This window comes from Odocoileus virginianus, chromosome 12, assembly GCF_023699985.2.
Source record: "Odocoileus virginianus isolate 20LAN1187 ecotype Illinois chromosome 12, Ovbor_1.2, whole genome shotgun sequence".
Taxonomy (NCBI): domain Eukaryota; kingdom Metazoa; phylum Chordata; class Mammalia; order Artiodactyla; family Cervidae; genus Odocoileus; species Odocoileus virginianus.
Genome location: NC_069685.1, coordinates 57,700,462 through 57,714,650, shown reverse-complemented (window position 1 = coordinate 57,714,650; position 14,189 = coordinate 57,700,462). Strand labels below are relative to the sequence as shown.

The 14,189-nt window shown below is 44.9% G+C and overlaps 1 protein-coding gene across 1 annotated transcript in view; it reads left to right on the top strand.

Moving 5' to 3' along the window:
- The first annotated feature begins 7,029 nt into the window (after positions 1 to 7,029).
- Positions 7,030 to 14,189, top strand: part of RPH3A (rabphilin 3A) — a 265,161-nt gene continuing 258,001 nt past the window's right edge. The window contains exon 1 of the mRNA XM_020904183.2: positions 7,030 to 7,095. The gene's annotated coding sequence lies outside the window, so the exon portion shown is untranslated. The remainder of the gene's footprint in view (positions 7,096 to 14,189) is intronic.

The following is a 14,189-nucleotide window of genomic DNA, read 5'->3' as shown; positions in this document are numbered from 1 at the left end:
CTGCTAAGTCACTTCAGTCGTGTCCAACTCTGTGCGACCCCATCCCTGGGATTCTCCAGGCAAGAACACTGGAGTGGGTTGCCATTTCCTTCTCCAATGCATAAAGTGAAAAGTGAAAGTGAAGTCTCTCAGTCATGTCCGACTCTTTGCGACCCCACGGACTGCAGCTTACCAGGCTCCTCCGTCCATGGGATTTTCCAGGCAAGAGTACTGGAGTGGGGTGCCATTGCCTTCTCCGGTATTAATCATTAGAGAAACACAAATTAACACCTCAATGAGACAACCACTACACATCTACCAGATTGGCTCACACTAATAAGACTGACAATATTAAGTGTTTGTGAGGGTTTGGAGCAACTGAAACATTCATGAACTGCTGATGGGAACACAAAGTGGTACAATTACTTTGGGAAAATACTTTGGCAATTTCTTATAAAGTTCAGCTTATACTTTATCATATGACCAGTAGTTCCACTCCTGGGCATTTAACCAAGAGAAATGAAAACTTATGCTTATACAAAGATTTACACACAGCAGTGCAATTCATAATAGCTCCAAAATGGACGTGACCCAAACACCCATCAACGTGTGCATAGATAAACAAATTCTGGTATATCCATATAATAGAATACTTGTTAGTGATGAAAAGGGAGTGAACTACTGATACAGTCAACAATGTGGACAAATATAAAAAACATTCTTCTAAGCAAAAAAAAAAGCCAGGTAGAAAAACGTGCATATTGTGTGATTTTATTTATATGAAATTCTAGAGCTCTTTCATGTCAGTGGCTGTCTAGGATTGAGGGGCAAAGGAATATGAGGAAAGTTTCTGGGGTGATGGGAAGGTTCTGTATCTTTACTGGAATGGTGGTTGTGCAGATGCCCAGGGGTGAATCCATGCCTCCTGCATTGTAGGCTGTCTCCTGTACTGTAGGAGCACTCTGTACTGCTGAGCCACCAGAGTAGCCCCAAAATGCACCAAACTGTCCACTTCGTTGGGTGCATTGTTGTACGGAAATCATACCTCCATGAAGTTGTTTCTTTTTTTAGTGTTATGGCATGTCAATGACAGTTCGATAAGGGTGATTATTTTTAAGTGCCCATTTTGGCCCAGCTGTGCCCAGGAGGGAATGGCTAACACCAGAATAGACAGGCATCTCTGGTTGGCCTCTGGTCCATCTCAGCGTGCAGCCGGTGCTCTCTCGCTGTTCCCACAGCAGCTTAGAGGAAGTTCAGCAGTACAGACACTTTTCCCACATCAAATAACTTCAAATGCCCAGTAATTGGGAAGCAAGCTCCCCAGCTCAATGCAATTACCAAGCACTCCTCACTCTGCCCTTTGAACCAGCCTAACAACCCTGGGATAGAGATTCTGTAAATAGTGAAGAAGCCATTCTTCCAGGGCTGTCTGGGGACTCTCACCAGCCACCTGCAGGCACCCGTGATCCAGCCTCTAACACTGCTTTTCTAATTGGAGTCAGGATTGTCAGAGCCATGTCCCTGAGGCTTTTGGGGGAGAGGAGAAAGACACAAACTTGGGGAGGCAGTGGCATTCCAGCCAGTCGGATCTTTTTTTCTGACCCTAAAAGTGGAGCTGCCACATCTCACAACTCTAGGGGGCGCCACTCATGTAGAATAAATACCCTGTAAATGGCGCCCCAAGGAGAATCCAGCCAGTCCATCCTAAAGGAGATCAGTCCTGGGTGTTCATTGGAAGGACTGATGCTGAAGCTGAAACTCCAATACTTTGGTCACCTTATGCGAAGAGTTGACTGTTTGGAAAAGACCTTGATGCTAGGAGGGATTGGGGGCAGGAGGAGAAGGGGATGGCAGAGGATGAGATGGCTGGATGGCATCACCGACTCGATGGACATGGGTTTGAGTAAACTCTGGGAGTTGGTGATGGACAGGGAGGCCTGGCGTGCTGCGGTTCATGGGGTCACAGAGTCGGACACGACTGAGTGAACTGAACTGAACTGAACTGACTGAGATGGCATCCCTGGAGCTGGGCAGTGTGGCGGCACCACATGAGACATGAAACTAGGCACCAGCAGCAAAGTCTCTGGCGTTAGCTAGAGTAATCTCTATGAGGGGTTTTTCAGAAAAATTCCCATTTTTATGTTCACAGGCCTTTTTTTCTTAAATTCATCTTGCATAAAATTAACCGTTTTAAGGGGTTCAAGTTAGTGACATTCACAATGTTGTGCAACCATCACCACTATCTAGTTCTAAAACCTTTTTATCACCCAAAAAGGAAATGTGTACCCAGTTAACAGTCACTTTCCACTCCCTTTTCTCCTCCTACCCTCTGGCAACCACTCATCTTTCTGTCTTGATGATTTACCTATTCTAGACATTTCATAAAAATGGGATCTTACAATATGTGTTTTTTTTGTGACTGGCTTCTTTCAGTGAGCATAATGTTTTCGAGTCATCCATGTTGCACCATGAATCAGTGCTTCCTTCCTGTTTATGGTTGAATAATATTCCACTTTATGGATAGATACCACTGTCTCTTGACCCAGATCTTTTTACAGCCATTATCTTAGTTCTTGGAGGTGAATAGGACTGTGATTTCCTTGGAGGACAAATCCATGCCTTCTGAATGCTTCAGCTCTCTAGGCTGTTTAAATAACAAACATTTATTTCTTATAGTTCTGGAGGCTGGAAGTCTGAGATCAAGGTGCAAGAATGGTGGAATTCTTTTTTTTTTTTTTTGCTGTGCTGTGGGGGCATATAGGATCTTAGTTCCCCAACCAGAGATTGAACTCACGCCCCCTGAAGTGAAAGCTTGGAGTCTTAACCACTGGACTGCCAGGGAAGTCCTAGCATGGTGGAGTTCTTGATGAGGGCTCTGTCCCAGCTTCTGGCCTCTCGTGGTCTTTCCTGGATGTGTGCTGAGAGAGAGAAGGAAAGAGACAGATCTCCTATCTCTTCCTCTCCTTGTAAGGACACTGATCCTGTCACGATGGCCCCACTAACATAATCGCCTCCCAAAGGCCCACATCCCCACCTCCAAATACCATCACATCTTGGATTAAGATTTCAGTATATGAATTTTGGGAAGATGCAGCATTCAGTCCAAAGTACTTGCCCCTGACTCATCCTGCCACCCTACTCAAGCCTCCAGTCAGTTCCATAGGAGGTGAATATACTCTGTAATACAGAAGGAAAGAAAGGTGGAGGGAACGGAGGGCAGTCATGAGAGAAATAGTAAAAATACCATAAGGCTGCTATTATTCATTCAACAAATATTTAGTGGGTACTTGCTAACTGGCCGGCAGGGTCAGTGCTGGAGATACAGCAGTGGGCAAGTCTTCCTGCTCTTACAGTCCTTGCCTTTCCCTCTCCAACTTTTAACATTTTAACTTCACAACTCCACTTGCTCTTCCCACCTGCCAGATTGACCTGGTTTCTTCTCTCCCATCTCATACTTTGCTTCTACCCTGTTCCATGATTGGGTCATTATCTTCCCATCTTTATTTTATTTTGTGAAATAAAAAAGATACTTCACAAAAGAAGATATACAAATGGCCAATAAGCCCATGGAAGGATGTTCAGTGTTATTAATTATTGCGCTGTGTGCTCAGTCGTGTCTGACTCTTTGCAACCCCCACAGACTGTAGGCCACCAGGCTCCCCTGTCAGTGGAATTTTCCAGGCAAGAAAATGAGTGGGTTGCCATTTCCTTCTCTAGGGAATCTTCCCAATCCAGGGATCGAACCTGCGTCTCTTGCATCTCCTGCATTGGCAGGTGGATTCTTTACCACTAGCGCCACCTGGGAGGCCTGTATTAATCATTAGGAAAATGCAAAATTAAAGCCACAATGAGATACATCAACACTCCTAGTAGAATGGTTAAAATTAACAAAGCTGACAACATTGAGTATTGACAAAAATACGGAACATCTAGAACTTTCATACGTTGCTGGAGGCAATGCAAATTGGTACAACAACTTTGGAAAATAGTTTGCTGTCTCCTGTAAAGTTAAAGAGATACCATATGACTCAGCAGACATTTTCCTGAACGAGGTTTAAATCCAGACCTTCACTTTCCAAAAGTGTTAACTTGAACAAATGATTCAATCACTCTGAACATCAACTTACTCTTCTGTGAAATGGACATAATAACACTTTGTTCATTTGTTTAATAAATATGTATTGAGCACCTCTGAAACAGGCTTTGGGTTTACAGTGGTGAATAAGACAGACATGGTTATCCTCAAAGAGGCACACAATTTGGGAAGGGAAGTAGGCATTAAATAAGCAGACAAATATATCATTCCAAGTGGTGATACAGGCTCGAAGGAAAATAATCGGGAGCAGGCAGAGGGTGCTGAATTTAGGCTGAGGAGTGAGAGAATGCTCTTCTGGGGAAATGGCCCCCAAGTGAAAAGGCTAGAGGCCCTGTAGAAAGGCCTTGAGGCCACCTAATCTCAGTGCGTCTGAGGAGGTGAAAGCCTGGCTCACTGAGATACTGGAGCAGGCAGCAGTAGGGACCAAGTCATACCTGCAGTGTAGACCAGACGGGGTATTTGGATAGTATGTTAAGGGCAGTGTGGAGTGTCCTCATTTATGTTCCTCCAGCACCAGATGTTGGTTCACACGCACAGAGCAGGGAGAGACCAAAGAAAGGGACAGCCACTCCAGGCTGCTAGATGGCAGTTTCAGTAAGTAAGGAAACTTACTTCCGGTGCTTGCCTTGGGCCAACACAAGACAGGAACATCTCCATACCGGCCTGCCAGTCTGAAAAGTTTACAGAGATGCCATAACTGGGCTCAGTTACATATACCATCCAGATGGTCTCGACCACACCTTACTCTCCCAAGGCTCTCCTGGAAAATGCTTCTCACTGCAGGAATAGTGAGCAAAATGCACATTCCTAGGCCAGACGAGGGGAGGTGAAGAGCCTCTGATTGCCCAGGGCCACCTCAAGGGCCAAACAGTAGTCACATCCTCTCCATGACCTCCTTCAACAGCTGAAGTGAAGTGAAGTCGCTCAGTTGTATCTGACTCTTTGCGACCCTATGGACTGTAGCCTATCAGGCTCCCCCATCCATGGGATTTTTCAGGCAAGAACACTGGAGTGGGCTGCCATTTCCTTCTCCAACGCATAAAAGTGAAAAGTGAAAGTGAAGTCGCTCAGTCATGTCCGACTCTTCGAGACCCCATGGACTGCAGCCTACCAGGCTCCTCCACCCATGGGATTTTCCAGGCAAGAGTACTGGAGTGGGGTGCCATTGCCTTCTCCGGGGGAAAGCAAAGGAAGAAAGCAAATACAGATGTGTCTTGAGCAGACTGCCACTGAGGCAACAGAGCCCAAATCCACATTCAATATATCCTCCACCAAGGAGTGAGGGATATGGGATCTGATGCTTATCCCACCTCCACCTTTGGCCAGTCATCGGTTGAGACACGCTCCGGGAGAAGGGAGGGGAGCTAACTCCTGACACTAGCCTAGCTCTAGCCTACCCTGTAAATAGCCAGAATAAGCCCAACTAAGATCCTGCAAGCCGCAATGAATATCTGATGAAGCCAAATAAATTAATAAAGGTTCACAGGGGCCAAGAAAACCTTGTAAACAAGGGAAGTGGGCCTAGTGGAAACTGACTAATCAGAAGAAACACCCGTGACTTCCTTGGTGGTCCAGTGGTTAAGATCATGCTTCATGCAGGGGGTGAGGTTTGATTCTTGGTTGGGGAACTAGGATCCCACATGCCACATGGTGTGACCAAAAAAAATTAAAAAGAAATGCTAGGAAAAACACTTGTTTAAAGGACCCACTGCTTTTTGAACTTCCTGCCTTCAGGAAAGTGGGGTTAGATGGCTCAGACTTTCTGTTTATCAAAGAGGTACTGAAAATCCCCATATTTATGTGCCCTCCCAGTTTGTTGTTGTTGTTTTTCAGTTGCTCAGTCGTGTCTGACTCTTTGCAATGCCATGGACTGCAGCATGCCAGGCTTCCCTGTCCTTCACTATCTCCCGGAGCTTGCTCAAATTCATGTCCATCGAGTCAGTGACACCATCCAACCATCTCGTCCTCTGTTGTCCCCTTCTCCTCCTGCCTTCAATCTTTCCTAGGATCAGGGTCTTTTCTAATGAGTCAGCTCTTTGCATAAGGTGGCCGAAGTACTGAAGCATCAGTTTCAGCATCAGTCTCTCAGTTTGTAAGTGTTGGCAATTAGTTCACTTAAAAAAAAAAACAACTGACTAAACCAAACAGAACGTATTTTTCAGGCCACCCTTGGCCACATGCCTCTGGTTTATATCACTTGGCTTAAAGAGGAAGAGAATGAGATGATTTCCACACTGGCAGGATGTTCTTTTCCATTCCAGCTTTGGGAATAGGTGTCTTGCTGAATGCAGTGGGTAATGATAATAGTTACCATGATTGAGTGCCCACTGTGTGCCAGACACTATTAAGAACAATGCATTTAATACTTCCAACATCCACTCTACTTCATTTGGTCCCAGAGGGGTTAAATAAATTGGCTGAAAGTCCACTTTAGGCACCCTTTAAGTCACTGATTAAAAATCTTGCTCATTCTAGCCAGTGGTTCCTTTTGAGAGTAGAGATGAAAGTTGACTCCTCCACCCCAGCCCAACCCCAGCTTTCCTGATTTTCTCTTTGAGGACCCTTAGGAGGGGGAGAAAGTGCTCCTAGAGGGACAGCAAGTGACACCCCCTCTCCCAGCGTGTCTTCCACCAGTGGCGGTAGACCACTGTGTATCTGGGGACAAGGAACATGAGTGAATGACTGAATGGAGGAGAGAGGAGTAGGTGAATGGATTCTGCCAGCCAAGAAGCCCAACTGCAGAGACAAGTTAAAGGCCGTGGTGGAGGGGGGATGGAGGAGGGAGGTGGTCTTCCTGATCTTTGAGCTTGGCTCGTTAACCCTTTCAGAGCTTCCCCTCGTCCACTGCTCCACATCTAAGGTCTGAGCGCGCACGCGGGTGTGTACGTGAGGGGGTGGTGGGGGAGGGTGTTGGTGATCGAGGGTCACGCGCAGGTGGCTTTGCAGCGGCGGCGGTGGCAGAGGCGACAAGGCTGGAGGAGGAGGACGAGGGAAGGCGGGCTCTCCGTCGCTGCGGGAGGGTAAGGTGGGCTGGCGGGGAAGGGGTTTGCTCAGGGGAAGGGGATTGGCCACCGCAGGTCCTACCTCCGCGAGCGCGCTGAGTCCGGGATAGTGGGGTGTTATTTGGGGTGGGGAGGAGGACGCAGGAAGATGTCCCCGGGGCCAGTTGGAGCTGGAGGATGCGCTAGAACTGAGGGTGGGGCGACTACGGTATTGGACGTCGGGGAGAAGGCACAGGACCAGCGGGATCCGACCGGAATTTGGGGGGCGGGTCCCGAAAGGGTGTGCTAGTGGCAGCGTCTGCGCGCGGAAAACAGGTGGTCGCCAGCGCAACTGGTCCCTGGGGCTCAGTGGCCTTGTGTCTCCAGCGGTGTCCCTCTTCCCCAGGTGGGCAGGGGGTTAACACCTGGCCTCGGTAGCCTCCTGTGTTGGATGCGCGCCTTCTCCAGAGATCCCAGGGGTTGCCTGGCATCAACTGGGACACCTCTCCCTCCTTGGGCCTTGGTCAAGGGTCTTTCAAGGGGAGCGGAAGAGGGGAGATGCAGAAAGTGCAGTTATCTGGACTCTTAAGAGCCAGTGAACATCAGCCTGTGTGTATCAGATTGTTACCCTGGTCTTCACTTCTCACCCCAGGGATGGTGATTTCCATACTCAGAGTGGGTCTTCCTGGTCTCACCCGCTGACAATATTCTTGAAATTTCATCTTCTAAACCAGGGATGGTAAACTCAGGTCCATACAAGGACCAGGAGATAAATAATGATCCCAAGCCTTACCTGGTCCCAGGAACCCTCTGGAGAGCTTTAGCAGCATATCCATTTACTTAATCCTCACCCTACCTCAAGGTTGCTACTTGTTATCATTCCCATTTCACAGATGGGGAATCTGGTGAAAGTTACTTGCCCACCATCACACAGGTAAGAAGTACCAGGTCAGGACCAGATGGGCAGGGTGGGTTCAGGTTCCAGACTTTTAACCATTGTGCTGTGCTGAGCAGATGGACTGTGGGATCAACTTGGAGCCCCACCAGAGAGATTCATGTTTCCAGGCAGGATTGTGAGCCCAGTGTGGTCAGATAATCTGATTTCTTGAGAAGAAGAAAGTGGGACATTTTTGTAAAGTCATCTTTAGATTTTGACTATTGACTTAAATTTTAAAACACGTTTTATAATGAAAAGTTCCAAACACACAAAATAGAGAAACTGATATAGTAACTTTTTTTTTTAAAAATTTTTTAAAATTACTGTGTTGAGCCAAATAAAGCATGTTTAGTAGCTACCTCTGTCCTAAACATGTCTGGGTGGCCACTGCCCTGATCTGAGCCCTGGCTCTTCAAAGTGTGGTCCTGGTTTAGCGGCATCTCTGTCATATCTTTTGGAAGCTGGTTATAAATGTTGAATCTCAGGCCCCACCCTAGACCTACTGAATTAGACCCTGGATTTTAATGAGATCCCCAGTTGATTCATATACATATCAAAGTTTGAGAGACACTGCTCTAGGCCTTTTTTGCCTGGACAAGTTATATTAGTCTCCTTCCAGATAGTTCTTTATGTCTCCAGATTCATGATCTTCTATTGATCTTAGAGTTGAATTTCTTGCCTTTGATACACTAAAGCTCAGGTCTGGCCCAAGATAATTTGGTGGAGTAAGCATTTTCTTTAGGAAGGTTTGATTAGGTTATGTAATAGAACTGGCATTGTTCACACCAGTCTTACCCTTTACAGGTACCTGAGTAGTTCCTTCTTGCAAATCTTACAGAATTGCTTTGACGATGAAATGAGATAAGTAAGAGTATTTGTATATGTTTTTATTAGTCTGGATTCTTTCAGTTAAAAAGATAATTTAAACCTGCTTATGCTAAACAAACGGGGACTTTACAGCTTGAAAGCTCAAAAGACTAAGGGGGAAAGTTTCAGGTATGGCTTGATCCAGGGGCTCAACCAGTATAGTTGAAATTATCTTTCTCTCAGTGGGGCTCTCCTGAACCAAATAGCTTGAAATTGGGAATGTGGTAGTGGTTACCAAGAATAGTGGGAATAAACGTTTGTTAGGAAAGAGTAGAAAGATTATGTAATTGGAAACCATATTTATTTATTTATCATTTTTAGAGTTTTTGTCTGATCTCTCCTATTAGACTTCAAGTTCCTTGAGAACTATGGCTCTGTCTTCCTCATCTTTGCATCCTCACAAGTCAGACAAACTGCATGATGCTCAGGAAGTACTGAATCAAAAGTAATTGACTCAAGTGAAGTAGAGATTCAGTCTCTTAGACACCAGCCTCAGGCAAGGAATATCTCTCTCCTTTTGAGTTGCAGTAGAAGTCACTGTTCTCACACTTCTCATATAAAGAACATCACAGTCTTTGACTTTGCTCCCCTTTGTTTTTCTCACCACTACCCCTCAATTCAAAGTCATTTTGTCCCTTTGCAGGTGCCAGACAGTTGGGAAAATGGGCCCAGCATGAGACAATTTCAAACTGCACAGCATGTTATTATGGAAAGGTAACAGTGTTTTTCTCCGTGTGACCCCAGCAATAGTGACTGTCTATGATAGTTACCTCAGAGCTAGGGAGGCAAACAGAAACTTTCAAAAGTATGTGTCAGTCAAAGGGAGCTACTGATTCCCCATTTTCTTGGAGCCCAAGATTCTTTCAACAGGAAAAATTATGATTGCCAGCAGCTAATAATTTGTCTTAAAATAGCAAAAACCAAACTGAAAAAACCCCATGGAAAACAACAGAAAAAAGAAACAACTCCCAATCAAAGACTCCAAAATCAAACAAGCCCAAATCAGCCAATCCAAACTAAGTTAACAATAAAAATAGATTGTGGAGAAATCTGGGAAGCTCTACAGAAGTTTTTTGGAGGGAGAGTGCTTAGAGCTGGATTTCTGTTGGTCTAATCTGAATGCAAGAAAGAGTGAGACATATAAACATGGTCTGAGGGACTCAGAAATAGATCACCTATGAATTTCATCATTAAGAATTTTGATGGGTTCAGTAAGCTTCTCTTTAAAAGAAACCACAGAACCATGCAAACATATCAGCCACTCACATTTTAGTCTGAACTAGCCACTTTCTGACAGCTAGGAGTTGCAAACTCAACTGCTTACAGGGTTCAAGCATAGAATGTCAACAAGTAAAGTAGGCTGGGCCAGGAAAATACAAGAGTGGTAGGGTGTGGTGAGTTGGAGAACACGTGTTCCATCTATAGATGTTAGTGAGTTCAAGCTCATGTTGCTTCTTGCATGATAGGCCAGTAAATTGGCAGATGAGTTATTGGGGCAAAAGGAATAATGACTTTATTTGGAAAGCCAGCAGACCAAGAAGATGGTAGCCTAGTGTCCCAAGGAACCATCTTAAATCACAGAAGGAAAGGGGAAGTGTGCTTCAGACTTCTCAGAAGGCTTTGTTCCCTAAGGGAATTACTTGACAATAAAATTCTTCCTGGGGGAAAAACAACGACAACAACATCTTACCCAAGTTAGAATTCTGGCTTCTTCTATGCTAAAAGGTGGGTGGTTGGTTGTTGCAAACTTCACCCTGTGAGAACCCTTTGTTTTTGCAGCTGTCCATATAGGTCAGGTCACCATATTCTTGTGAACTTCCAACATGAGAACTGTTACTCTCTGTTTTGCAATTTTTTAACTCTATATGATGGAAACGTGTTATACCTTTAAAGGACAGAGCCTTGGAAATGGGCTATCCAGTATATTTCAGGCTATAGGCAACATTCTTAATCTGTAGCAAAAGCAATAGAATGCAAAGGTTAAAGTAAGGAAATACTAACAGATCCAGTATCAAGTCAGATTTGCTCGTCCCTATTACACAGGCAGCAACTGCAACTCAGCTCTGCACAGTCATTACCGTGAGAAGCTACACATCTCAGCGTTACTGTGTTTTGGTGGACAGAGTTGGGAACTTTACATGAACCTAGTTGGGAATCTAGAACTTTACATGAACCCTTTCCATTTTTAAAAATATAAAAAAAATTTTTTACCTTGTTTATTTACTAGTTCCTAACCTTTCATCACAGCTTCCTTTGATAATCTGGTCAAAAACACAGAACCTGGGAAATTCACACGTAACTTCATTTTGTATACAATTTCATAGAGGCCTCCTTCCACTCCACTGTGTAGCTCAAGGTCGGCAGTGACTGCTCATTCTGAGAATTAGATTGTGGGTACCCAGGTCTTCCCCGTTGGCTCAGCAGTAAAGAATCTGCCTGCAATGCAGGAGACGCAGGGATCATGGGTTGATTCCTGGGTTGGGAAGATCCCCTGGAGGAGGGAACGGCAACCCTCTCCAGTATTCTAGCCTGGAAAATCCCATGGACAGAGGAGCCTGATGGGCTGCAGTCCATGGGGTCTCAAAGAGTCGGACACGACTGAGCGACTAAGCACAAGCGCAGACCCTTTGAACTGAATGGATTGCTCTCTGGGATGTCTCCCCCCCCTCCCCCCCTCACCACTCCATTCTCTTCCCATTTGAAAAACTCCTTCTCTCCTTCCCTTTCATCTTTCTTCTTATATTTAAAAACATTCCAGTAAAGTCATTGCTTTTAATTTTTATGATTTAACTGTATTGACATAATACATGCATATAGCTGAGAAGTCAATTATCACATATTTATAACAGAATAATCATATTTCCCACTTCTTTCTTAGTCCATCCTTAGAGGCAACTGTTTTCAACCCCCTTAGCTGATTCTTATGGCATTTCTCCATCTTCATACTTCTAATTTTGATTTTAACATATATTTCTAGTTATTTCACTCACTCTCTTAATAATTAAGTAATTTATTAATTAAATTGCTTATGCAAAGCCCTGTTGAGGGAAGGGAACATGGCAATTTCAGGAACCATTTTCTTGGCCACTTGGAATCATATTCTTTTTTTTTTCTTTCTGGCTGTGTAGCTTGTAGGAACTTAGTTTTTGGACCAGGGATCATATCCATGCCCCCCTGCAGTGGAAATGCAGAGTCCTAACCACTGAACCATCAGGGAATTCCCTGGAACTGCATTCTTTAACTAATGAACCTTCACAGCAGAGACTTAGAGGCACTATGGTGAGGAACTGGTTGATGGGTTAAAATCTTTTCTACCTGACCCATTAGCAATGTGCTCTTAAACAAAACATAACTCTGAGCCATACTTTTCTTACCTATAAAATACTGTGACTAAAACATAAAGAGTTTTGTGGTGAGCATGACATGACATAATTCTTGTAAAGTGTGGCCCAATGCCTGCCACACAATCAGTGGTCAAAAACTACCTGCTGATATTATTATCGATTTTTTTTTGTGTGTGTGTTCTGTGTAAATATCAGCTGAAAGAGAAAAATCAAGGCGAAATTCCAAGTTTGTGAAGACCAATGAAGTCTGAGGGACAAAAAAGCTTTAGTTTGTGCTGATGGACATGTGTGATGCATTCAGGTCACAGTGGAGAGAAAGAGCACATAGGTTTTGAGCCTGGCATTTCCCTGGCCTGCAGGCATTAGTCCTTATAATATGAAGTACTTCAAAGCCACGTGAAGCTTCACCCTCATTCCCTGTTGGTACTGTCTGGGCAGGGGGCAGAAAATGGATGCTTTGGGGACCAGCTTGCCTAGAAAGCACCAGACGACTTGCCTTCACGTCCAAGGCTCAGAGTCCTGGGAGTCTAACTCTCTGCCGGAGAGCTGTGTTGGTCCTTCTCTTCCTGTTGTGCCTGGGATCCTAACAAACCACTTTATTTTGATTTTGCTCCCAATCTCAGTGGACACCATGAACCTGGGTGACAGAGTGATTATGGTTTGCTGCTGTGATGATGATGACGTGATGAGGGCTTTAAGGTTGAAGGAAGACCGGCACCCACTTCTCACTTCCCCTCTTACTCTATTACTCTCTGTCAGTTTCTTTGTCTTCCTGTCTCTGCCTCCGTCTGCCTGCCTCTCAGTCTCTGCTTGTGTCTGTATATCTTTGTCTGCCTGTGTCTCACTCTTGTCTGTCTTTCTCTGCTTATCTCTCAATTTCTCTGTATGGACTTTATATTAAACTCTTTCTCTGTCACTCCTCTTTTTTTGACCACACCCCACAACCTGTGGGATCTTAGTTTCCCTGCTAGGATCAAACCCATGGCCCCAGCACTGAAAGCACCTAGTCCTAACCACTGGGACCACCAGGGTATCTCTCTGCCTCTTTCTGTCTCCCCTGGCTTCCTTACCCCACCCCTACCACCCTATCTTGCCTGTTAGTCCTCCCCTTTTTTTAACAAGCTATGACTTTATGAAGAGTCCCCTCCATATAAGGCTGTTTTTAATCAAGGGCTTCAGTTCAGTTCAGTCGCTCAGTTGTGTCCAACTCTTTGTGACCCTATGCATGGACTGCGGCATGCTAGGCTTCCTTGTCCATCACCAACTCCTGGAACTTGCTCAAACTCATGTCCATTGAGTCAGTGATGCCATATCACCATCTCATCCTCTGTCATCCCTTTTTTCTCCTGCCTTCAGTCTTTCCCAGCATCAGGGTCTTTTCCAATGAGTCAGTTCTTCACATCAGGTAGTCAAAATATTGCAGTTTCAGCTTTAGTATCAGTCCTTCCATTGGAGATTCAGGACGTGATGAGGGCTTTAAGGTTGAAGGAAGTCCTTTAGGATGGACTGGTTTGATCTCCTTGCAGTCCAAGGGACTCTCAAGGGTCTTCAGCACCACAGTTCAAAAGCATCAATTCTTTGGTGCTCAGCTTTCTTTATGGTCCGACTCTCACAGCTTCAACTAGATGGACCTTTGTTGGCAAAATAATATCTCTGCTTTTTAATATGCTGTCTGGGTTGGTCATAGCTTTTCTTTCAAGGAGTAAGCATCTTTTAATTTCATGGCTATCCCTTTTCCAGGGGATATCCCTTCTCCAAGGGATAGCCTGTCCCTTCTCCAGGGGATCTTTCAGACCTGGGAATCGAACCGGGGTCACCTGCATTACAGGCAGATTCTTTATCAACTGGGCTATCAGGAAAGCCCTAATCAAGGGCTTAGCTAACATAATTTTTGTATTTTGTATATCACAGCAGCAGGGGGAAGTTAGCTGGCTTGCTAACTTTTAGCAAGATAGTCTTTTTATTAGCAAATTTGTGGGGATTGG